This window comes from Capsicum annuum, chromosome 3 (genome assembly GCF_002878395.1).
Source record: "Capsicum annuum cultivar UCD-10X-F1 chromosome 3, UCD10Xv1.1, whole genome shotgun sequence".
Classification (NCBI taxonomy): domain Eukaryota; kingdom Viridiplantae; phylum Streptophyta; class Magnoliopsida; order Solanales; family Solanaceae; genus Capsicum; species Capsicum annuum.
Window position 1 is genome coordinate 232,288,212 of NC_061113.1, and position 25,069 is coordinate 232,313,280.

Consider the following 25,069-nt stretch of genomic DNA (forward strand, 5'->3'; position numbering starts at 1 on the left):
TTTCACCTTACTTTTTCAAAACCAATTACAATGTGAAAAGTCAAAGTGCCAAAAAATATTTAAGCAAATTGGGAAAAGAAACATTTGTATATGTAAAAATATTTTTTCATCACTTGGTGCAACCCAGAATTGGATCAGCGTAAAATTAAAGTGACCACTTGAAGGGAAACCAAAAAGTGTTCACTTGGTAAAGAGGCTCACATTGACTAAAATTAAAGCAGCGAATCGGTAGAAAGCCACACCACGCACTTTGCAGAATTGAAATCCTCATATAGTTTAAAAACTGTAAATTATGCAGTCGATCAATGAAGCAGGGGAGCCACGAAATCTACAATTCACATTCCTCCACCCAGGACGAGCCCAAGACTCTCCTCCCCTCTTAGGCTCGGGACCACGCCTGAACACAGGACTCCCCTCCCCCTTCCTCCCAAACTCAGGACCACGCTAGAGCTCAGGACTCCCCCGATCCCAGGCTCAGCACTATGCCCGAGCCCAGGACTTACCCCGTCTCAAGCTCGAGACCACGCCCGAGCCAAGACTCTTTCCCCTTTCATTCGATCCCTGGCTCGAGATCGGACCCCCCTCATTTCCCAAGGTTCAACTTCGCCCAAGACTTTACCTCCCCTTCCTCACAACCTAGGCTCGAGACCACGTTTGAGCCCAAAACCCTAAATTTTTCTCTCTCGATGCCAAGGTTTGAGATCACGCCTTCCCTCATCCTACTTTCTGCTAAAGGCTTGGGACCATGTGATACAAGAATAACCATGGATATGGATATACGTGAGATATATTGAGCCCAAGACTTAGAGAGTGCAAGTGAAATGCAAAGTAGGCCCTAAATAGGCTCTAAAACAGTCCACAAACTACACTCCAAGGGCACCTAAAGTGAAGCATTTGACTAAGGGATCCTTTGGACATTTCACACTACTATAAATAAAATATCTTAGGTCATTTACTAGTTAGTTTTGATGAATATTGAAAGTTGTAGACACTTAGACATTTCTCTCTTGTGAGTAAGGCCCCTATGGCCGAACATTGTAACTAGGGATTTCAATTTGAGTGTGGAATCACTCGTGTTGGATCCAATCTTGAAAATATTGGATGCTTGAGAGATCGAGGTCCCTTTTGTTCCACGTAAGAGATAGGCGAATTGTAGTGTGTAGTGTGAAGGGTCCAAGAGTGGAATATGCTCTTGGATTCTTAATATTATGCCTTCATGTAGTCTATCTTTCTATCCCTTTATTTAGTGTAATCTTTTATTGTTGTTTCTTATGTTGTTGAAGCCGTTGATTATTGTTATTGTTTTCTTGTTGTTCATCTCGTGTAGCTACTATTTTCGTGTTGTTGCATCTTTGTCAACTCGTTAATCTTGTGTTCTTCACGTTTTGGGGCTTGTTTCCACTGGTCCTCGGGTTGTGTTGTTAAAACTAGTTTGTTGTTGGCTGATTTTGATACTTTTCAAGCTTGTAGTGTATCATTTGGTATCAAAGCATGGCTTGATCTTGTTCCCACAAGATCAATCTTGGGATTGTTAGTTGAAAAATACAAAAAAAATTATTGAAAAAATAAAAAATTCTAAAAAAAGTGCAATCTGTCCGTGTTTGTGTTTTTGGCCAAAATTGTGTTATTGTTGTGTCTTAGCCGAAATGTTTACTTGTTTTGTTGTTTCTAGTGTTAGTTTTATTCATCTCTAACACTCTTGAGTTTAAATCTAAAATTTGAGCTTGAAATATTGATCTTATTGTTGTGAACATAAGCTTGGTCGATTGTTGTTGGTGTTTTTGTGGTTCACGATGTGGACTTGTAATGTGATCATTGTTGTTGATCTTAGCTTGGTCGTGCGATGTTTTAAAATTGGTGGCCTAAGAACAATTTTGTTGAAGGTATTATAGTCTTGATCGAAGTTTGAAGGCATTGTTGTTGGGGAATTGAGTAGACCGTGTGAAAATTATTAGTGTTCTTGGTGTTGTTGTTGTTGTTGTTCTTGATGTTCATCACCACCTTCATATATTGTTGAGGATAAAGTAATCCTAAATCCAATGTTGAAGGAAAATGGTGTATTATTTGTTAGTCTTGATAGACACTACAACTAACCAAGACCTATCAATCAAGTCTTAACCACTTTCCAACACTTTTTCATGATTTAAGGATCCATGTTTTAAGGAAAAGTACAAGAAAAAGTCAAGTCTTGAAAATTGAAAAAGGCTCCAAGACTTATTTTTTCCTCCTAAAATAAAATTCCACCAATCCAAATTAAATTTTTGACCAAGACATGAACATTTGAGAATAAAAATTCATTAGAAAGATCACAACCAATACGTGGCTGCCATGTCAAGCTACTGTTCACGCATCAAATTTTGGCTCAAATTTCATATTTCGTCGTTTCCGTTTGATGTTCCTTAGTTTCAATTTTGTTGGTTCCAATACTAATTGGCAAACTAGTACTCATCTACTAGATTGTTAGTTAGTTTTTGTGTTAGTTCATTCGTGTTAAACGTTTGTTATGTGCTTTTCTCTTTTGTGAATTCATTGTATCTTGTTGGTTCAAGTCCATAAACAAATTTTCTTTGAGTCAACTAAAACAAAAAACCATTCCGGACAAGAGTAGACTCGACCCTTAATCACTCACAAAGTACAAGTCGGCTTTCAACACTTGTGAAACCAAGTGTGAGGTAAAAAACGAGAGTGAGAGTGTGGTGAGGCATTTTTTTTGAGCTAACAAGTTTGTTTGTTTTTTTGTTTTCTTTTCTTTTAGGTACCATGGCTGCCAATAATCTCGATGCCACATTTGATCACATCAATGACAATATTAAAGACATGAAATGGCACGTTGAAAGGCTACGCCAATTGGTATCCACACTCATCCCAACAAATTCAAGACCTAAGGACCAAACACCTTGAGATGAGAGCTTCCCAAATAAAGAAGTGGGCTGCCCCAACCCACACCAAGGTAAAAGCACTACTTCCTACACTACCATAAATGTCGATTCTGTGGTGTGGCTAGTAATAGCAAAAAGGGTGTAGTTGCAGATTTACCTTAAGTAGAAGTGTTTGAGTTGTCCTTTTGTAATACTCTTGGAGGTGTTAGGTCGCGGGAGGAACAAACTCTTGTTGTAAGTATGCAAACACTAGTTAATCCTTTAGATAACGAAATTGATTCTTTTCATAAGAATAATTTGTGTCCATCTAGTCCTAGACCTTATAACTCGAGTAAGTCTCCATTACCAATTAACGAGGGTATTCACACACCAGTTGACCCTTGTGCGAACCAAGTTAAGTCTACATTGGTATGTGAGTTGCCAACAACTAGTGAGGATGTGAATGAAGATCAACTTACTCATGAATGCATTCCACTACTTGAGCATATGTGTGGTGTGCTTGAAAAATCTCAAGTTAGTGATGGTGTTTATAGAGTTGATCTTGATGGTGCACGTGAGTCTTTGAACGTCTTGTGTGGTAAAAGCCTTGCTAGTTGTTTTGTTCATAGAGATCATGTGTATGGAAATATTGAAAATGATGGCATAAGTCTCTTTGAGGTAGGACTTTTAGGCCGTGTCTCTCTATTCTTGAATGTTCGTCTTCTCTTAAAGGCAAATGTCATGCGTGATTGTGGGAGTGACATTCTAGGAGAAGAAAGGGTTAGTCTCGGTTTAAACCCTTGTCTACTTCTCCTATTTGACCCCGGGACCCTCTCAGAATATGAGAATTTCTACACTTCTCACTTGATGCTTCGTCAAGACTACAAGTAATGTTTGATTATGCTTGGTCAAGACGACAAGCAATATTTGATTGTGGGTGCTAATGAAGGAAGACAAGGTTCTTCCTTATCTCTTTTTATTGATGATGATCTCTTCCTTTGTGCCATTTATACTGAGGTTTTCATGTTCAACACAAAGGACCCGTGGGTATACTCCAAGTTTGTCCCACCTCAGCATGGCATGTGATGTGTGCATTTTGCTAATCTTAACCCTCATGTCATGAGGATATTTTGCTTGTTTGTTCTTCTTTGATTTTGCAAGGAGCGGATTTGAGGTTGAATCCCTTTTTTAAGAAAGGGAGGATGATACAAGAATAACCACGGAGATGGACATCTGTGAGATGTATTGAACCTGAGACTTGGAGTGCGCAAGTGAAGTGCAAATGAGGGCCTAAATAGGCTCTAAAACAGTCCACAAACTACACTCCAAGGGCGCCTAAAGTGAAGCATTTGACTAAGGGGTCTTTTGAACATTTCATACTATTTTTGTAACCTACCATAATAAAATATTTTAGGTCATTTAATAGTTAGTTTTGATGAATATTGAAAGTTGTAGACACTTAGACATTTCTCTCTTGTGAGAAAGGCCCCTATGGCCGAACATTGTAGCTAGGGATTTCAATTTGAGTGTGGAATCACTCGTGTTGGATTCAAGCTTGGAAACGTTGGATGCTTGGGAGATCGAGGTCCATCTTGTGCCACGTAAGAGATAGGTGAATTGTAGTGTGTAGTGTTAAGGGTCTAAGAGTGGAATATGCTCTTGGGTTCTTAAGATTATGCCTTTACGTAGTCTATCTTTCTATCCCTTTGTTTAGTGTAATCTTTTATTGTTGTTTCTTGTGTTGTTGAAACCATTGGTTATTGTTATTTTTATCTTGTTGTTCATCTCGTGTAGCCACTGTTTTCTTGTTGTTACATCTTTTTCAACTAGTTAATCTTGTGTTCTTCACATTTTGGGGCTTGTTTCTGCTGGTCCTCGGGTTGTATTGTTAAAACTAGTTTGTTGTTGGCTGATTTCGGTACTTTCCATGTTTGTAGTGTATCACCATGGCCAACCCCATGAGCCCCTCTCCCCTGCCTAGGCTCGTACCATGCCTTAGACCATGACCTCCTTCCCCCACCCCAGCTAGAAGAATGACATGTACCTGATGGCATATCTCACAAGTAATATTCCCCTTTTCGTTGTACCAGGTGTTGAACACATATTCAGTGTTTGTACTGTGGTAAATGTTTTCCACCAAAATATTTAGCAAAGAGATAAATTAAGTGAAAAAAAAAACAAGAGAGACATAAATAACTTTAAGTGATCAGACAATTAAAGAAAATCACATAACTTACTACATAGTAAAATCACATAACTCACATAGTAAAATCAAAGAAGAAACGGTCTACCATCTATGCAATTAAAGAGTGAATAAGTAGCTAAAATCAAATTGTTAGCCGAAATAACTTTGAAGGGGATGAGGATGTATAAAATAAAAGGAACTGCAATAAGACAATAATAGCAAGGATATTAGAGCGTTGTCTCGATAAGCTTTGCCACAAAATCTCGGAGTTACCAAAGTGATAGTACAATATAGTATGACTATGTCAAATAGCATCATATATTGTTACAATAAGAGTAATGATCACGTGTTAGTTCATTATAATGGATAACCACAACTCAAGTGAAACCAAGCTTGCTGAAAAAAAAAAGGGCTCCCAACAACAACCTTAAGAAGAGGTACATCATCATCGAGGCACCGAGAGGGGCCAAAAGAAAAAGAACAAAAAATAAGCATTACCATCATGCAAAGATACTTCCCCACCCTTATCCAAACATATGAATTTTCTTCAATCAATGCCGTCAACGGAAGAAGATTTCTAAAATTCTGCTACAAATCGACACTACAAATTAGAAACATAGATAGTCAAATGCATGTCTTAAGACTAAGTTACTATTCTAAAAAAATGCATGTCTTAAGATTTTGACAAACCAAAGATGGGATCAGAGCTCATTGAAGTACTACAAAAGCTCCACAAAAAAGCATAAAAACTTACAAGACGAGAATATGCAACAGTGAAAAATGAAGATACAAAAAATATGCCCCCATACCAAAAAAGAGTATACAAGTTAGTTAGCACTTTATGTATTTGATTGCAAAGAAGCCAAAACAAACAGAAAGAACTTAAGAGTGTCACTCAATAGATATTGAAATTGGTTGAATAGGAGCATGTCAAGTAAAATAATTACCATTTCAGTTACTAAGTAAAATAAATATAACTGAAGCAAACTTTGTGTTCAAATTAGGTCCAAAATATTGTCGCAGTTGCTAGAATTAAGACATACAGATCTATCCTTAAAACAAACAACTACTTAGATCCTATCTTTTCCAGCGTTCGTTCTTGCTTTCCCTGTTAAGGCGTATTTTCCATCATTCTTTTATCATCCCATTATCTGTTCACTTTGCATTCTTTTTATTCTTTGGCAATTTACCACTCTATAAAAAATAAGAGTTCTGCTCAGTCCACACACTATGCACCTATTTCACAATATTAAAATAAGGAATTACTTAAGAATAATACCTGTTGAAGAACTACAAGCAACTGATGAAGGTGTGGCAGGAGAGGACAATTCGGGAAAACAACAACTCTAGGGCCTCTACCTGCCAGGTTCAAGGGCTGAAAATGACCAGGTTCGACACTATCACCAGATATAGAAGTTCCCACCTTAACAACATTATCCTTAGGACCTTCAACCTGCTCCATCTCATCCTTGGGCTTGACCAGTCCTTCTCCCCCACCTTTCTTTCAAGTCATCTCTTTACACTTTTAAATAGTTTTGATAGCTTAAAAAAATAAAATATATGTATGATATTCCTATAATTAGGAGTTTATGAAAGTCCTGAAACTATTTGTATTTTTAAAACTAAGAATCATCGATATTGTTGTTGTTGTTGTTGTTGTTGTTATTATTATTATCATTATCATCATCATCATCATCTACCACTATTTTGGTTATATTTTAAATTATCGTCGTATTTTCTAAACTTTTGCAAAAAAAATATTTATTTTTATCGAATGAGTATTTGACGATTTTTTTCTTTATAAACATTATCGTTTTATCGTGCAACTTTGTTTAAGTTATTTATATTTTATCATCAAATGAGTTTTGTAATTTATTCAGATATTTATAATATGTTCTTGTTAAAAGTGTTATTTAAATTAATTTAGAAAGCTTAAAGAACATAAGAAAGAAGGTAGTTTAAATCAGTTCATTTTATAATATGCTTGAAATTTGGCCCAATTTCAAGTTATAACTCATAAAGCTCATATTTTCTCTTTCCCGTTTCACCTCATTGCCACGTAGACACTATGTTTCCGCCAAACAAGGAACCAAATAGTCACAAAACATGCCCAACATATGCTTGAAACACATCTTCCACAATCAACACATGTCTCGCCATTTGTCTTGCTCTTATTAGTTGGTTAAACCCAATTAATTTCCAATCACCCTAAACTACCTCTTATACCCTCACTTATTCTACCTAAAATACCAACAATACCCCCAAAACCCTAAAAACTAGGCCTAAGTTTCTCTCTTCTCAAAATAAAAAACGTCTCTCTCTCTAAACCACACGCGTCTTCTTTCTTTCCTCTTGGAGAAAAACTGCAGCCTCCTTTCACCATGGCAAAGTTTGCTTCTCTCTTTTTACGAAATAGCCATATCAATCACGTGAAGGACAAAGTTCATCCAAATTCACGGTTGCCAATTCCAAAAACATCATGGTTGACTGATATTCAAAATAAAAAAAACTCAAGATCCCACCTAAAATTTGAAGCTCTAATATTTCTCTATAAATATTTGTATTTTCGATCCATTTGGGAGGGGGGGTGGGGGTTTCAGCCGCCCCTTCACCATTTAAGTCATCTCCATTACATCTTGAAATTGTTGTTCTATCCTCTTCTTATGCTTAAAAACACTTTCAACTTTGCATTTTTTGCTCTTTAATGGGCAGAGCTTCTCTTGGTTTTTTTGTTCGAGTAAATTATATCCACGCCTTAATTCATTGCACCTAACAAGGTTAGTGGTTTCGTCTTTACATTTTGATTTTGATGTTTGAAATTTATTCATATTTCATCTTTGGTTCTTGATGTTGCTTCCTTCCAATAAATCAATTTGTTAAGCATGTTTACAAATTTCATATCTATAAATCACAAGCGGTTTGTTGTGTTGTATATGCGGAAAAATATTCTGCCGACGCTTTCTAATAGTGATATTTGACTTGCATTTCTATTTTTTGCAGTTATCATGCTTATGTGAGTTTTATTACCTTTAATGCTTAAATTGTATTCAAAATGGCCGAAAAAACTTTTACAATATAAATTTTGAATTCAAAGTACGTATAGTTGCAAAATTTTACAATTTTCGCGTAAAATTTCTCTTCAATACAAATCTTTATCAACATGTACAAATCAACAATACGATGAAGTTTTGTTTATCATTAAAAGAATTCATTCATTGCATATAAATAGAATTCAGTTAAGAGAATACTATGGACGATAAATGAATTGGTTATCAACAACTTTTTTATTTGTGCATTTTTTATTTTCTCTTATACTCCATTTTAATATCTTTTCTATGATTTCAATCGTTATATCAATTGCAAATTTGGGGTCAGACAATAACAAATCGGGCAATACAGTAAACAGAAGAGTTGTGTATCCAAATCAATTGACTTTGTTATGGACTTCCATATTAATTCTCTGCTCATCTTGATGATTAACACCCTTTCAAGTACAAAGTCACTATCAAATCTTAAAAAATATAATCTTTATCATATTTCCCTTCTTTCTCCCTGTTTTAAAATGTGTTTTGCTCATTTACTTTGACGATAAGAATTTAAATATATTAAGATTCAAGTATAAAAAAATTCAGACAGAGGTCTATCAACATTCATGCTTTATATAACTATAAATACTTGATTGCTAATGTATTATTCTAATATTGTCTCCTTTCTTTATTTAGGAATCTTATCATGTTCAATTTGTTTTAGATCTCTCTGAAATTGACTTTATCGACTACATGACTCATAATTTTTTAGAAAGAAGATTTTTGAATAGGTTATCAACACAGTTGTGGTTTCCAACAGGCATCTCGAACATTTGTTGAATTTTAACATTTAATTATTATTACATGTCTGGTTTCAAAATATCAACTTACAACTGAATGTATTTTTTTTTTTGTATTCAATTGTAGTCATGTAGTCTCCTTTTTTCGAAAATTGTCACCTCTATATATTGTTAACTAACTAATGTGGTGATAACTTTTTCAAAGTACTTCATCTCATTTAATGTTCAAAACAATATATTCTCTAAAGGTTTATTATGGAGAATCATTTTTTTTTAATGTGGTTGAAAAGTCTATCTTCATTTGGTTATGACTTAAAAGTTGGTGCTTATATTGCTGCATATAAAAATAGACTATGTGAAATGAGTAAAAAAAAAGGAAGAGGAGGCAACTTGCATATATTGACGAACAACCAAACTACACATTCTAATGAATTTTAGGACAAGATGGAGTTGGAAAACATTTACAATCCATTTCATTCTATAATAGGTATGTGTCAAAATGGAGTTGTAAAGCATCCACGATAATCCATTCATTCTATAGCAGATATTTATCAATGAAGAAATTTCTTAATCATTCTAAGCTAATTTTTTATTAGAGCTAATAAAATACATGTTAAATTTATTGTACTATATTTGATTTGTATCTCATTTTTTTTAAAAAAATAATGATTCTATTATTCAAGAAAGTTCTTCAGCTATAAGTATCTTTTACAATAAAATTTTAAAAATTCTCTTCTCTTCACAATTCAATAGTTAACTATGAAAAGAGAGGCAAAGCAGGGGGCAGACCTATGTAGGATTTTGGAGTGCTCCGACACCCACTAAACTCGACGGAGAATAAGTATAATTACATAAAAAATATATGAAAATAGATATAAAACATATAAAAACACCCACTATAACAAAAAATTGGTTGAGTGCATTTGCATTTAGGTTGATCTTAAGGTCCTTCATGGGAAGGAGGCCCCGAGTTTTTTTTTTACTTTTTTTAAATTTTTTTAAGTACCCACTATCCTTAAATTCTGGGTCCGCTACTGAGGCAAAGAATTAGTAGGATTAATAATTTAAATATTAAGTAATACCTTACGTCAAATATGAAATAAAATAGTCTTTTATTTTATATTGAGAATATTCATTCCTTATACCTTACATCAAATGATTAAGAATAAGTTATCTCAAAATTAACTATCTCGAAATGAATAAATAATTTATTCTATTATTATGATATAAATAACAAAATAAATAAACTCAAAACTACCTAATACCTCTAAACAAACATAAAATTGTTATAAAACAATAAAGAACAAGAAGAAAAGTAGAAAGAAAAGAGAAAGTAATTCTTATTTCTCTTGAGGGATCTCTTTATGGGGTGAATTACAATGAAGGAAAACCCCTTTATTTATAGGGGAGAACTAACCTTGAGGTTTGTAACTTTTCCATAAATAGACATACACAATATATGGAAAAGTAGGTATTTACTATATATGGTAAAGTAGACATTCACTATATATGATATATTTATAACACTCCCCCTTGAATGTCTAAGTGATAGATAATGTGCCTCGTTAAAACCTTACAAGAAAAATCCAGTGGGGAAAAACCTTCATCTTCTTTGATGGACCCATCTTTGTTCATCATGGTACTTTCATTAATCGAATACCGCACATCAAAATTATTAGATGGAATAGTTGGTTCCCGATTTTGAACCAATTGAGAGAGAAAAAATAATCATAATTTATTGGTCTAATGCATACAAATGCTATTGTATGCAACATATCATATTTCATACCAATACATGAAACTTTGTTCTCATTAGTAATGATTCAGTTATTTATGAAAGACATTCAACGCTAAACCATCATCATCAAGATGAATTATATCGATAACACAATCCGAAAATTATGCTCAATTTATATTGAACAAGTAACTTTATGAATGTCAAACGTAGGTTGACCATGAATGTACATGTGATCATCTTATTGATGCATCTTTTCAACATATTACATGATAGGTGAACGGGCCCTTATTCACCTTTTATTCTTTTCGAATTTTGAGGGATTCAATCCCAAAATTAGCTGGTCCAACCAACTTATCATGGGAACAAGCAACATTAAAGTTCATGAAGAATTTTGTAATTCTTCAATATATGTTCAATACTTAGTATGCACATCTTCGAGATGTCGCAATCGTTCATGTCAACTTATGAACTTTTAATCTAGTAAACTCCAAGTTTACCATGATATGTGTTTTTGCTTTAGTAAATTTCAGATTTACTATTATATGAATAAATTTCAGATTTACTACTTCAAAAGTAGATTTCAAAATAACTCATCTCAGCTATTCTGCCTCTTTCGGAGGTGAGTTGTCATACCATTACAATCAAGTATACGTTTATAATAATAAATTTCACTAAATATTATCACATTCACCCCAGGGAATGGATTTGTGCTTATAATAATCAAAATTCTCATTCCCCAAGAATGGAATATAATCGTGTCTTAAGCCTATCAAATTATGATAGCTTACATATCTTATAACCTCTTTCATCATATTGCTACTTCAGGAGCTCATTATATTACTGCTTCAGGAGCAAATTGAGGCATACATATGATGTAGCGAATTTTTCTCTAGCACATCTTACAATCATAATAAGCGTGTGAAAATATTATCACTTTTGATGATTATTATCATATTGTCTCTACACGCTTATATTCGTACATTCAATCACTTTCTTCTTTCAACAATGAAGCAAGTTGTCAACTTTCAGATTTATGCTACCATATTCACTTCATGGAATAGAGCATATTAATGGAATATGTTTCATGACCTTTTATTAAATACCTATTATTTTGCCTTAACCATCATAATATCATCAATATGGTGTATTGAGATTCAAACTCAACATCTTATCCATATAAAGACGTCTTAGGCATAAATCGATGGAATTTGAACCCAAATATTATCATCCCTTTTGATAATATTATTTTTGAGGAATGAATTTAAAACATAAATAATTTTAAACCAATTATTTTTTCTCAAATTCAATAATAATTATATATTATTAATAGAAAAATACAAATAACATAAGGAATTATTAACCTTGACCTTAAGATTTATAATCTCACTTTATTTGGCAGAGTCTCTGTTGATAATATATTATAAAACAATAAAAACAAGAAGAAGAGTAGAGAGAAAAGAGAGAGTAATTCTTATTTCTCTTGAGGGATCGCTTGATGGGGTGAATTACAAGGAAGGAAAACTCCTTTATTTATAGGAGAAAACTAACTTGGGGTTTGTAACTTTTTCATAAATAGACATACATAATATATAATAAAGTAGGTATTTAATATATATGATAAAATAGACATTTACTATATATATAGTATATTTATAACAAAAGTAAAATAATTTTATATTTTATTTTGAAACTATTACAGCTTATGCCTCGTACCGAAAGATCTATTTGCAAACTAAAAGCAATATATTCGTCGCCCTTTCTGCGTGGCGTCCGACCCCCATCGTCACTACCCACAAGCAAACAGAAAAAAAAAAGAAGAAGAAAAAAAGCCTAAAAGATCCCATAAAATGAAAATTTATATGAACTAGTAACTGTTACCGCTATGAATTGTCTTCGTTAATTTGAGTTGCTTTTGAGACTCCACCAATCAACAGGTACAGTGCTGTTCCCAATTTCACCTTATTTCTGTTTTCTGAAAGACCTCTCTACTATTATTTCTTGTGATTAAATCAGTAGTAATAATTTAGGATCTTAGGGATTTCAAAATTAGAAGTTGGCAGATGTAAATTGATTCTGAGTTTTATTCAATTTCAATTAGAAGATGTTTATCTTTCTCTCTCTTTTTTTTTAATTATCTAAATGTACATTGATTCGAGATGGTTTGATGTTAAACATCTACATGAAAAGTATCCATACATTTGTAGATCAAATAGGCAATTAAATTTGTATAAAGTTGAAGAAGTAAACACATGCATGCGTCCTGTGTGACATAATACACGATAGGACGGCTTGTAGAATATTAATTGACCATGTAGGGCGCCACATAGGAAGCATGCGTATACTTGTTCAACTTTGTACAAGTTTTAAGTGCCTACATCTACACATCCAAAGTTGGTTGGAGGGTATAGATGAAAGTTGAAGCCAAGTTAAAGGGCACATTTATGTATTATGCCACAAAAAATATTGAAGTTGCAAAGTATTTAGAAAACAACAATGTAAAGGGTCGTTTGTTTTGAAAACAAGTTATACCGGGATTAGTTATGCGGAGATAAGTAGTGATGGAATAATTTATACTGGGATTATTTTTTATTGAGTGTTTGATTTGTTGTATTCAAAGTAATATGCATGGTATAATTTCTAGGAATAAATTGATTGATTACCAAAATACCCTCCATCTTATTTAACTTTTTATATATATATTATATTTCTTTTTAAGCTTTAAATATTCATTCTTAAAATTTTTTATTATTTTTTTAGAGTAATTAAAATATTTAAATAAACATAATTTATATATTTTACAACCATTTTGAACGGTAAACTGTTCAAAATTTATTTATTTATGAATATATTATATGTTAATTAAACATAATTTATGTGTGTGTGAGAATATATTACGTTATATATTATGTTATATATAATTAAACATAATTAACGTATATATATTTCATAATATATTCATAATATTATACGTTATATATTACGTAATTACGTTATATATTATGTAATATATTATATTCATAATTAATGAATATATTATACGTTAATTAAACATAATTTATTATTTATGAATATGTATAATATATATATATATATATATATATATTTACAACCAAACGTATAATATTATAAATATATTATGAATATATATCTGTTAATTATGTTTAATTATATATATATATATATATATATTATGTTAATATATTTAATTATAATATATTATGTTAAATTATGTTAATTATGTTTAATTATATATAATTTAATTATATATAACAATCCCAAGAGGGTATTTTTGTCCTTTTATAATTTTATACCAAAGAAAAATAATCTCGGGAATGTTATCCCACCATTTGGGTGGATAAAACTTATCCCGGGACTCATTATTAGTCCCGGGATAAGTTATCCCAAATATTTACAACTAAACAAGTGAGTTACATTTTTATCCCGGGATTATTGACTCTAGTCCCGCAAACCAAACGGCCCCTAAATAGCTTATTATATGACTGTGACCGAGGTTTCGGGTTCTGCAATAGATTGCGTGCTTTAGATTCATAACTTTAGGATCAAATAATGTTTTTCCATCTCCATATTTTATTGCTCAAACAATGTTCGGGGAGTTGACGAGAGTTTTAGTTGGTTCTGTATGTTACATTGGCTTTATATATCTGTGTGCATAAACTAGGCATATGCAAAAGCTGGTATACTTCATATTGGCTTTTAAGATTGTCCCTTTGATATGTACAAGTTATAATGGTGTTGATTGACAAAAAAAGTTTGAGGTTAACTGGTACCTGCTGGGGAATGGAGGTGACAGGTATCCTGTGGAATCAGTCGACGTGCGATCAAGCTGGTCGGACACCACGGTTATTCAAAAAAAAAAAAAAAAGCAGTACAGAACTTATTATAGATTGTCTAGTAACCTTACTTTTAGGTCCCTGATTTCATTATCATATGTAAAATCAAATGACAGAAATATGTTACATGAAAATATTCAAGTGGAGAAAATGTAAATCAAATTGTCGAACTTGAGCTTATTGCAAAAAGTTAGTATTGTTTAGTGTTAGTGAAACAGATCTGCAAGCTTCATTATGTATCTAATTCTTTATGCTGTGACTGAGGACATTCTGTCTTTCTAATGGTAATTTCTTACTCCCGTTGAAAATGTTGTCCTGTTGCTCCGTGTCTCAGTTCATGGACCAATGTATATTAATGAATTATTCTTCAAGTTAGCTGGTCTTAAGTATAACCCAAGAATACTATGTCTATGCACATTGAGCTGTTAATTAATCTAGTTAGCCATAGGTAACATAGCCAGGATTGGAGTAGTTCTCTAAATTTCTTGCTGTCTCTTCAAAGTAGACAAACTCCTGAACCCTGCTTTATTGGACCAACGAAGCAGACAGTTTAACCTTGTTTTAATATTTCACCTTGAGACTATTTCGAAAAGTTTTTCAGTAATTTGAATTCTTTGTTGGAGAGCTTTTTAGCTTCATGTTTCTATTGTCCCTATCTTTGGACACTAGGGTTTTCTAACATTTATCTATACTCTAACTTCAGCAATGTGATTACATGTAGAATATGATCAGCTCTTTTTGAGAAATTTAACTTTTTTTGTTAAAGAGAAACTATACGGAACTTTTTCCTCTTCAATTTTGGTTTTCACTTATCCTAGCTATTCTTTAACGTGGTTTAGTGTCTTATATTTTCTCTTTTGTGCTGCTTATAACATTGGTATTAGAACATGCACCGAATTCCCGGAGTTTGTCTCAAATCTTTTAGCACAAAAGTGCACTTGCTTAGAGCAGAAGCTTGAGAATTTAGTGGATCTGACTCAGAACGGAAACTCTATTACACGAGTCTAGAAGTCCAAAACTTGTCTGTATATGTGATGTTGCTGCACTTGCTAAGACCAGAAGGTTGGGAATTCAGTGGATCTGACTCCGAACAGAAGTTCTATTGCTAGAAGTGTGAGATTTGTCAGTATATGTGGTGTTTTCATGTGAATATGTCCGATGCAATTTCTGGTCAATACTGTAACATGAAAGTTTTCAAAATCTTGTGAGGATTGGCTTGTAATACACATCCAAGTAAACTAGATAAAAAATATGATAAGGAATCTGGAACATTTAAGTTGGGCTCCTCCTACTCTGATGATTGTTTAGGTGTACGTTGTATTGTGCTCTGGTGTTGCATTTCTCGTAACTGAGGTAAGTCTTTCATCTGTTTGGCACTTGCAGAGTTGCCCTGCCAGTTTATTCTTGCACCTCTTGCATATTTCTTTCTACTACTAGCACAACAGCAATAACATACCCAGTGTTATCCCACAAGCAAGTCTGGGAGGGTGGGGTGTAAGCAGACCTTAACTTGGGAGGTAAAGATGTTGTTTTCGATAGACCCTCAGCTCAAGTAAAAGCATTAAAATGAAGTTCGAAAAACGAAAACAATGGGAGCGAAGAAGCCAAGACAAAATGCAAAAGAACGCATGATAAAGCATACTTAAAAAGGAAGAGTCACTACAACAAAGTAACATGATAATCGAAGTCCAAGAAGCATTAAATGGTAACAGAAATGGAATAACAAAAAACTTCTAGAGTAATACTACGATTATTGTAGGAATTTCCTTTATACTGAATTCTCATTAATTCTCCAAGAACTATTATTGTACTCTCGTGATCTGGTATTCTTATGTATTTGCCGTTCCTCTGTCACGTCTTATTAGAAGTTCTGTTGCTAATCCATAGTAGGGTATATCTACCTTATTTGAATATCTCTATTTGGGTGAAATACAATGATTGTCCACAAGCCATTTCCATTCATCATAACTACTTTTTTTTTTTATTTTCGGAAAGTAATTCAGTGAAGTTTGGAACACAAAGAAAGACCGGTAAGGCGGAGGTCTTCTGTTCTTGCATTCTTTTACAGGAACCATCATTAGTACGACCAAATTCAACAAAAGCTTATCTTTTCATTTTATTTTCTGAAAGTAATTCCGTCACTGTAAGTTTGGAACACAAAGAGAGACTGGTAAGGTGGAGGTCTTCTAGTCTTGCATTCTTTTGCAGGAACCATCATTAGTACGACCAAATTCAACAAAAGCTTATCTTTTCATTTTATTTTCTGAAAGTAATTCAGTCACTGTAAGTTTGGAACACAAAGAGAGACTGGTAAGGTGGAGGTCTTCTAGTCTTGCATTCTTTTGCAGGAACCATCATTAGTACAACCAAATTCAACAAAAGCTTATCTTTTTTCTTTTTGCTTATCTTAGTTGTTTGAATAAATCCTAATTACTAGTTTGCTAGCTAACTACCCCTAATTGCAAGTTCGATATAAATGCAGAGCTCAGCAAACCTAAAGAAAACAATTCCCTTTGACTGCGTTTCAGTATTTCTCTCTCAGTATTTCTGTAATTTCCTTGTTAAAAAGCAACAATATTTTGGATAAGCTGGAGAAAGTAACAAGCAAAAACTGATTACGGACAGTGATGCATGATGAGAAGAGCTATGGCGAGAAGGTGAAAATCACTTTTACTGAAAATTGATTTGAAAGATCATGCTTTGCTTAGTCTATGTTGTTACACTGGATGTCACAAAGTTAAACTGAAAGGATCACGATTATGTTAAACTGAAACATCATGATTTTCCTAGTCCCATTTTTTTAGGTAAGCAAAAAATATAAAAGATGCTGGAATTTGGAAAAGTTGATCATGGGTTTCACTGCTAAAAGTTTCATTTATTCTCTTTACATCTTTTATTTAATTCGATAAGAGACCTTACTACATCCCTCATTGCAGGTCTGATGCTTGGCTCGAGTTGAGCACACTGAAGTGCCAAATCCACTATTTTCAGGGCCTTCCGTTGTTCTTCTACATCCCAGAGAGTAATTTCTTCATCAAGAAAACAAAGGAAATTGTTGCTTCTCTGCAAGTGCTTCCTCACCCAGAAAACAATGTCTAATCCTTCTTCAAAGCTTGTGTCTACTGGCATTTTTCTGCAGAAGAGCTCCAATAGAAGCACTCCGTAGCTATAGACATCACTTTTCTCTGTCAATTGAACTGAGTATGCATGCTCTGAATAGATGGAGGGACAAGAAGAGGAACGGGGCCAAGGAAGAAAGTAGTAAAAGTTAGTAGTTCATCAAAGTAAACTGCCAAATGAAATATACTGAAAATTATTACTGTAACGCATGGCTAACCTGGAGCAATGTATCCTAGGGTCCCAACAATTTTGGAGTTTGTTGAATTTTCTTCATCTGATACTATTTTGGCTATCCCAAAGTCACCAATCTTTGGCACCATCTCTGAATCCAGCATTACATTATCTGATTTGAGATCTCTGTGAATGATTTGAGGCACAGAATCGTGGTGAAGGTATGACAGACCTTGAGCAATACCAAGAGCAATAAGATGGCGGGACTCCCAGTCCAAGACTACAAGTGGTTTTCTCTGGTGAAGGAGCTCATGAAGAGTTCCTCCAGGTATAAATTCTGTTAGAATGAAGCCATATCCATGTCTCATGCAGTATCCTCCCAATCTTACCAAATTGCGGTGTCTGACAGAATTTAGGCTTCTCATTTCATCGCTGAATGCTCTCTGAGTTAAGTCAACCTTCTTGACAGCCCAAAGCTTTTTGGATTTCGCAGATTCCATCTTATAAACAGTTCCATGCTTGCCTCTTCCAATAACATATTTCTCGCTCCAGTTTTCTGTTGCATGTACAATGTCCTCAAAAGTTATACCATCCGGTAGATCTTCACTTCCTGACTGACACTTGACGAGCCGATGCTTATTCAGAAGGGTTGGGTGCCAAATGCGAGTAACTAGTAAGTACATTGCAGCAACTATGATTGCCATGGAAAGAACACATCCACTAATTACCCCAGCCATGGTCTTCCATTTTTCTTGTGATTTTTTCACTTGCTTGCAGTTGCTACCTTCAGTGTCTGATAAGCAAAGTCCTGGATTTCCCAGGGCAGATCCTGGATGTGAACTTAACAGCTTTTCCCATGTATCAGGTATCTGCCCTGACAAGTTATTAAATGATATGTTGAGAAATGAAAGGGACCTCATCTTTTCCATATCTGATGGTATTGCACCAAACAAGTTGTTGCTTGATAAATCAAGGATTTCTAAATTGTCTAGATTGCTCAGACACCCAGGAATTTGACCACTAAACTTATTCATGCTCAGATTCAGTGCAAAATTAGGTTGCCTAAGTTTACTCAGACTGCATGGAATTTGCCCTTCAAGCAAGTTGTTCCCGAGCTGCAGATTTACAAGCTTTTGTGAGGAGGAGAAAATGTCTGGAAGAGCACCAGAAAGTTTGTTGTCCTGGAGTAGAAGTTTTGTCAATGCTGAAGATGATGCAATTTCTTTTGGAATTCTTCCTGAAAGATTGTTGTTACTGAGATCCAACTCTTCCAGCTCTGCAGAGTAACTCAACTGAAGAGGAATTTGTCCTGTCAGTCTGTTTGAAGAAATTATCATTCTTACAAGATTTTGCAGCTTCCCAAATTCCGCAGGTATGGAGCCAGAAAACATATTGTCTGAAAAGTCAATTGCTGAAAGGTTGGTCCAATAACCAAATGATGCTGGAATCCTTCCTGCGAGCATATTTCCTCGAACATTCAAGTAAGAAATGTTCTCATTCTTTTCAATGTCATCAGGAATATTCCCCTGCAAATGGTTGTTGAAAAGGCTCACCCTATATACAGATTTGCATTTTGCTATATTGGTTGGGAAACTTCCACTGAAACGGTTGTTTTCAAGAGTCAGGACTGCAAGCCTGTTCCCTTGACACAGTTCAGAAGGAATCTGTCCAATGAAGTTATTATAACCCAAATCAACCTTAATTAAGCCAGGAAAATTATTTTTTCCGAGATCAGGTGGCACCTCCCCTGTAAGGTTATTATGAGCCAAAGAAAGATACGCAAGTTTCGTCATATTTGTAATTCCAGGTGGTATCTCGCCGGTCAATTGGTTATCATAAAGAGCTAGTTCCTGCAGTTCGCTTATTTTTCCAATGCATTCTGGAATTTGACCCTGAATTTTATTTTCGAATGCATTTAATTTTGCTAGGTTTTGGAGGTTGCAAAGTTCTGAAGGGATTTCCCCGCTGATGAAGTTACTGACAAGACTTATCTCAACAAGAGAAGTGCAGTTTCCAAATTCTGCTGGTAATGTACCACTAAGCATATTATTATACAGAAGAATGTTTTTCAAATTCTTCAGACGTCCAACTGACTTGGGAATCTGACCACTTAATTTGTTAACTGACAAATCTATGTAATTTATCTCGTGACAACCTCCAATCTTTTCGGATATACTACCATTAAACATATTCAAGGAAAGAGCTAACTCTTGTAAGCTCCCTATCCATAAGGTCTCAGGAATTTCTCCTTCAAACTTGTTATCATCTAAATAGAGAAATTCAAGATTAGAAAGGCCCCTAAAAACCTCTGGGGAAATAACTCCTCCAAGATTAGCAGATGTTGCATAGAATGCAGTAAGGTTGTGACAATTACCTATAGAAATTGGCAAAGAACCCGAGAAGCGATTCTGATGAATAAGAAGCTGGGAAAGTGAGCACGAGGATGTGAAGTCGGGGAGAGGTCCTGTTAGATTGTTTGTGTGGATGTAAAGTTGTGTTAAGTTTGGCAAATCAAATAGCTCTTTTGGAACATTTCCACTAAGGAAAGTGTTCCACAGCCCAAGATATTGAAGGCTTGTCGACAGTCCTACCTCAGAAGGAATGGTTCCATTGAGGTGATTGTCACCCAAATCAAGGTATAAAAGCTTACTTGATTTGAAAATCTGTGGTGGGATGGATCCTGAAAGCCTGTTGTCATTGAGGAGAATCGTGTCAATTTGGCTGCAGTTTGCGAGCATAGTGGGGATGCCACCAGTGAAATGGTTGCCACTGAGATCAAGGGAGACCAAGCGAGTAAGACGACAAAGATTGTGAAAGGCCTTGTCCAGAATTCCAGATAGAAGGAAGTCTCTGAAATTCAATGATTCGACATGAGAAGTTGCGTCTGAATAGCAGGCAACACCTTTCCATTGGCAGTGTGAGACAGACTGATTCCAAGGAAGCAATTTTTGAGAGGGCTCTGGAAGAACACTTCGAAACCCAAGAAGATGAACAGAATCTTGAGGCAATGAGGCTGAAAAGACTGCAAAAATATTGGGAAAGAAGAGAAGGCAATTAACCAGAATCAAGAACATTTCTGACCTCTTAAACAATTGCTTGAAGAAGCTGCATTCAGTTAGCACCTACATGCGGTAGAGTAAGGAGCTAGTTGAAGAACTAATTTTTTGGGGGGCTGGGACCTGAGATTATTGTTTATGTTTTAAGTTGATAACCTGTTATGTCAGAACATATGTGTGGTTGCAGCTGATGATGCTTAGTGGGGTAGTAGGTAATGAAATATTTAAGGAAACGACGAAATAGGAGAATATTTTAAGTAGTGCCTAGGTTGGTTTTTGAAAACTAGTTTTGATTAGATTTCAAAGGTCAATAATTATGAATATTAGGTGTTAAATGAAGCTTTCTATAGAAAACGAAATATTTATTTCAACACTAGGGGTGTTTGTTGATTCCCTTTCATAAGGGTGGACGATAATGCTTTTAAAAATGGCCTTGACCATGAGTGGTAGCCCCATGCTTTTCACTCAATTTTATATAATATATAGCACGTTCTTGAGATCCATGCACGCAATCTCTTTTTATATGGCTGTCGGGCTATGAATCATTAGCATTGTTGAGTACATGTTTCAATTCTCCAACCCACTCAAGAGAGGCACCACTTCGGACTAGGACAGGCAAGTAGCCGCTAGTATTTCTGAAATGTCTATACACCACTTAGAGTGAAAAGCAAGGTCAACTAAAAACCTTTTATCCGCTTAATTATTGAGTTCGGTTCTATGGCGAGATAGCTCTTGTGGTAGCATCTTCCCTCTTTAATTCGTAAGTCATGCGCTTGAGTCATTAAGGGAGCAGAAATTGTGTGAGTTTTTAGGGAGGGGTAAAAAAAAGAGTTCAATTTCGTATAATGATAGTATATAGTATATACAGAGTTTTACTACCATCGGGTTACGTTAAGTTGACGTACAACGTATAAGTACGAACAAAGGTAACTTTTGATAGTATGGTAGTAAAGCTGGATATTGTAAATTCAGTTGTAATGTGTATTTATACTGTCGGCTTATATAATATTAATCTTACCACCCCTATTATATTCCAATCCTGCATACTTTCTAAGGGGTTTGTAGTTTTTAACCGTGGCTTGGGTATTTTAATATCATAGGTTGGTTATGGCTATGGGCAAGTAATTTGGATTATGAAGTTTTTAACTAGATAATAATTTGTCTAATGAAATAGTTGTAATTTTTTATGAAGTTGACTCGAATACAGCAAGAGATAGTGCTTAGATAACTCAATTTGACACTTCTATCGCAATTGACAAGTTAAATGACCATGACCCCCCCCCCCCAAAAAAAGCTAAGATGTCTTTTTGATCTGGTTGTCCTCCAAAAGGCATCGCTTTCAGATTGTTCTTCCCCATTTGCCATTAAGATGTGGATTTCTTTTTGGTGGTAGGGCCCTCCTCAATTGCTAATTTGCAAATACTGTCACGTGTTGTTTCAAGCTTTCGCCTTTTCTGATCCTGATTGAAATCTACGTATTAAGATCGAAAGTGAGAGATGTTTATCATTCAACCAATTCTTCCTATCAATACAATTAAAAAAAATATGCTATACGCTCTAGGGGTAAAAAGTGTTTAACTGAAAAATGTCTGTGTAAGATGTTTAGAAGAATGACCTATTTTTTCTTTTAATCCGTTTAAAAAAGAATGTCTTCTTTCCCTTTTTGACAATACTTTAATTTCAAGTTTCCACATAACATGTTTAGGATCATAAAATTATTGGGCATTTTGATACATTTAATACAATTTTAATTTAAGACCACAAAATTCAAAAATCTTTTTTATTTTCTTAAACTTTGTACCAAATCAAAGTAGGTCATTCTTTATTTAACGAGGGAGTACTAAGTTAAGAGTCTCAATTTGTCTACGGGAAAAAGATATCATTTCCACCCCAAACTATACAAGAAAAGTCTAAGCCATATCTAAACTATTTAAGTGACCTATTACACACCTAAACTATATAAAAGTGATATTATTACCTCCTCGCGACACCCATGCCCAAGTTTAATGAGTGGAGTGCACTCCACTCGCCCTCTTGTGTTGCCACGTGTCTAATTAATTTTCCTATTTTATTAAAAACTTAACCCGACCCTATTACTCTTTTAACCCATCTAACCCGACCCGACCCAACTCTCATATTTTACCCTAGCTCTATTAAAACATCCATCCAAACCAAAATTCATCTAATGAGAGCAAAAACCCAATTGAAGATTCACAAAAATTATATAATACTTTATACCCCCTTCACACATTCTCTCGAAATACTAGAACAATTTCCCCACTTTTAGATTCCCTCAATCTCCATGAAAATTCTCCAAATCTCTATATCCAAATTCCCCATAATCCTAGTTCAATGATTCTCTAACTTTTTAAATTTTTTCTTTGTTAAAATTGGTAAAAAAAATGAATCGATGGAGGGCCTTGTAACAGATGATCTCGGAGCCCCACCGAAGTCATAGGAAGTGGCTGACTTAGATGCTAGTACGAGACGATTTATATTTTCATCGTCTTTGAAGAAGAACAAGAATAATATTGATTCTTCATCTGTTGATAATAATAATGATGATCAAACGGAAACTGGTAAGGGTGATGGTGGTGGTGGTGGTTCAGGGAGTGTTTCGTCGGAGGATGTTGTTGATACTGTAGATCAATTTCTTCATGAGGCTTTGCAAAACCCCCATGAACGCCTTTCCGGTTAGTAATATTTAAGGGTTTCTTATTATTGTGCTGATTTACTACAGGTTTAGGATTTGTTAGTTGATTATTATGCTTATTTACGATAGGTTTAGGATTTGTTAGTTGATTGTTATGCTGATTTATGCCATGTTCAGGATTTGTTAGCTGATTATTATGCTTATTTACGATAGGTTTAGGATTTGTTAGTTGATTATTGTGCTGATTTATGCCAGGTTTAGGATTTGTTAGTTGGTTGTTATGCTATTTTACGACAAGTTCAGGATTTGTTAGCTGATTATTATGCTAATTGACGACAAGTTTAGGATTTATTAGCTGATTATTGTGCTAATTTATGACAGGTTTAGGATTTGTTAGCTGATTGTTCTGGTATTTAGGATTTATTAGTTGATTGTTATGCTAATTTACGATAGATTTAGGATTTTTTAATTGATTGTTACGCTAATGTGCAACAGGATTAGGATTTTTTTAGCTGATTATTATGCTAATTTACGTGAGGTTTAGGATTTGTTAGTTGATTATTATGCTAATTTACATCAGGTTTAGGATTTGTTACCTTTGTACTTGTTTGACATGTGGATAATTCTATTTTGTGGTTGTATAGTCGCGGATGTATTGGTGTTAGTTGTGTCAATCAGTTAACTACAATAGAATTGTAAATTAGTTGGTGTTGGATGCAGGAATCACGAGTAAATGTAATGTTACTATAATTGTAATTTGATGAATTGTAGTAGCTAGTGTGTTATTAGTAGTTTTTACTGAAACCCCAGACCCGTACATAGTGGGAGCTTTAGTACGCTGTGCTGCCCTTCTTCTCCTCGACAACACCTTTTTAGTTAGTATTAATGATTATTATGCAAATTTGCATTAGTTTTAGGATTTGTTACTGATTTTTGTTCTAGGATTTGATTTTCTTCTTTTGTGCAAGTGAATTTGCTCGTATAGTTGTGGCCACATTACTGTTAATCATGTCAATCAGTTAGCTACAGCTGAATGGTGAATGCAATACTGCTGTAATTTGATGAATTGTAGTAGCTAGTAAGTGTGTTATTAGCTAAGGTCTGCTCCTAACAGACACTCAAACTTGTTGCCAAAATTCACTTAGACACCTAAACTAAGGTCTGCTCCTAACAGACCCCTAAACCCCCCACATTTTGTTCCAATTGGGCCTTTTTTCCCTTATCAGCAAAAAGCTCAAAGTGTGTGTTGCACACACGCGATGACATGACAAAACGAGCTAATTGAAAGCTGACACGTGGCATTGTGGGTCCAATAATTATTAAAAAATAATTATAATTTTTTTTTTAAAAAAGTATATAAAAATGGCATTGAGAAAATTATTAAAAAATAATTCTAAAATTATTTTAAAACTAAAAATAAAAAACTGATTATTTAAAAAAATTATAATTTATTTTTAAAATGAAATAAATTATTATAAAATTATTTTTTTTAAAAAATTAATTATTAAAAAAAATTATAAATTTGTTTAAAAAATGAAAATAAAAAAGAGGCATTGAGGATATAAATTATGAAAAAATAATTATAAAATTATTTAAAAATAAAAATAAAAA

General features: G+C 34.1%; 1 long non-coding RNA gene across 2 annotated transcripts; it reads left to right on the forward strand.

Annotated features, from left to right (window-relative positions):
* Positions 1-12,323: 12,323 nt before the first annotated feature.
* On the forward strand, positions 12,324-21,176 carry LOC107863052. Of its 2 annotated transcripts, XR_007053699.1 has the most exons (5): positions 12,330-12,541; positions 16,941-17,115; positions 17,395-19,230; positions 19,314-19,556; positions 19,678-21,176. It is a non-coding gene; the product is annotated as an uncharacterized LOC107863052 (long non-coding RNA). The 2 variants fall into 2 exon arrangements; XR_001672086.2 differs by having other exon boundaries at positions 12,324-12,541; positions 19,314-21,176.
* Positions 21,177-25,069: the final 3,893 nt, after the last annotated feature.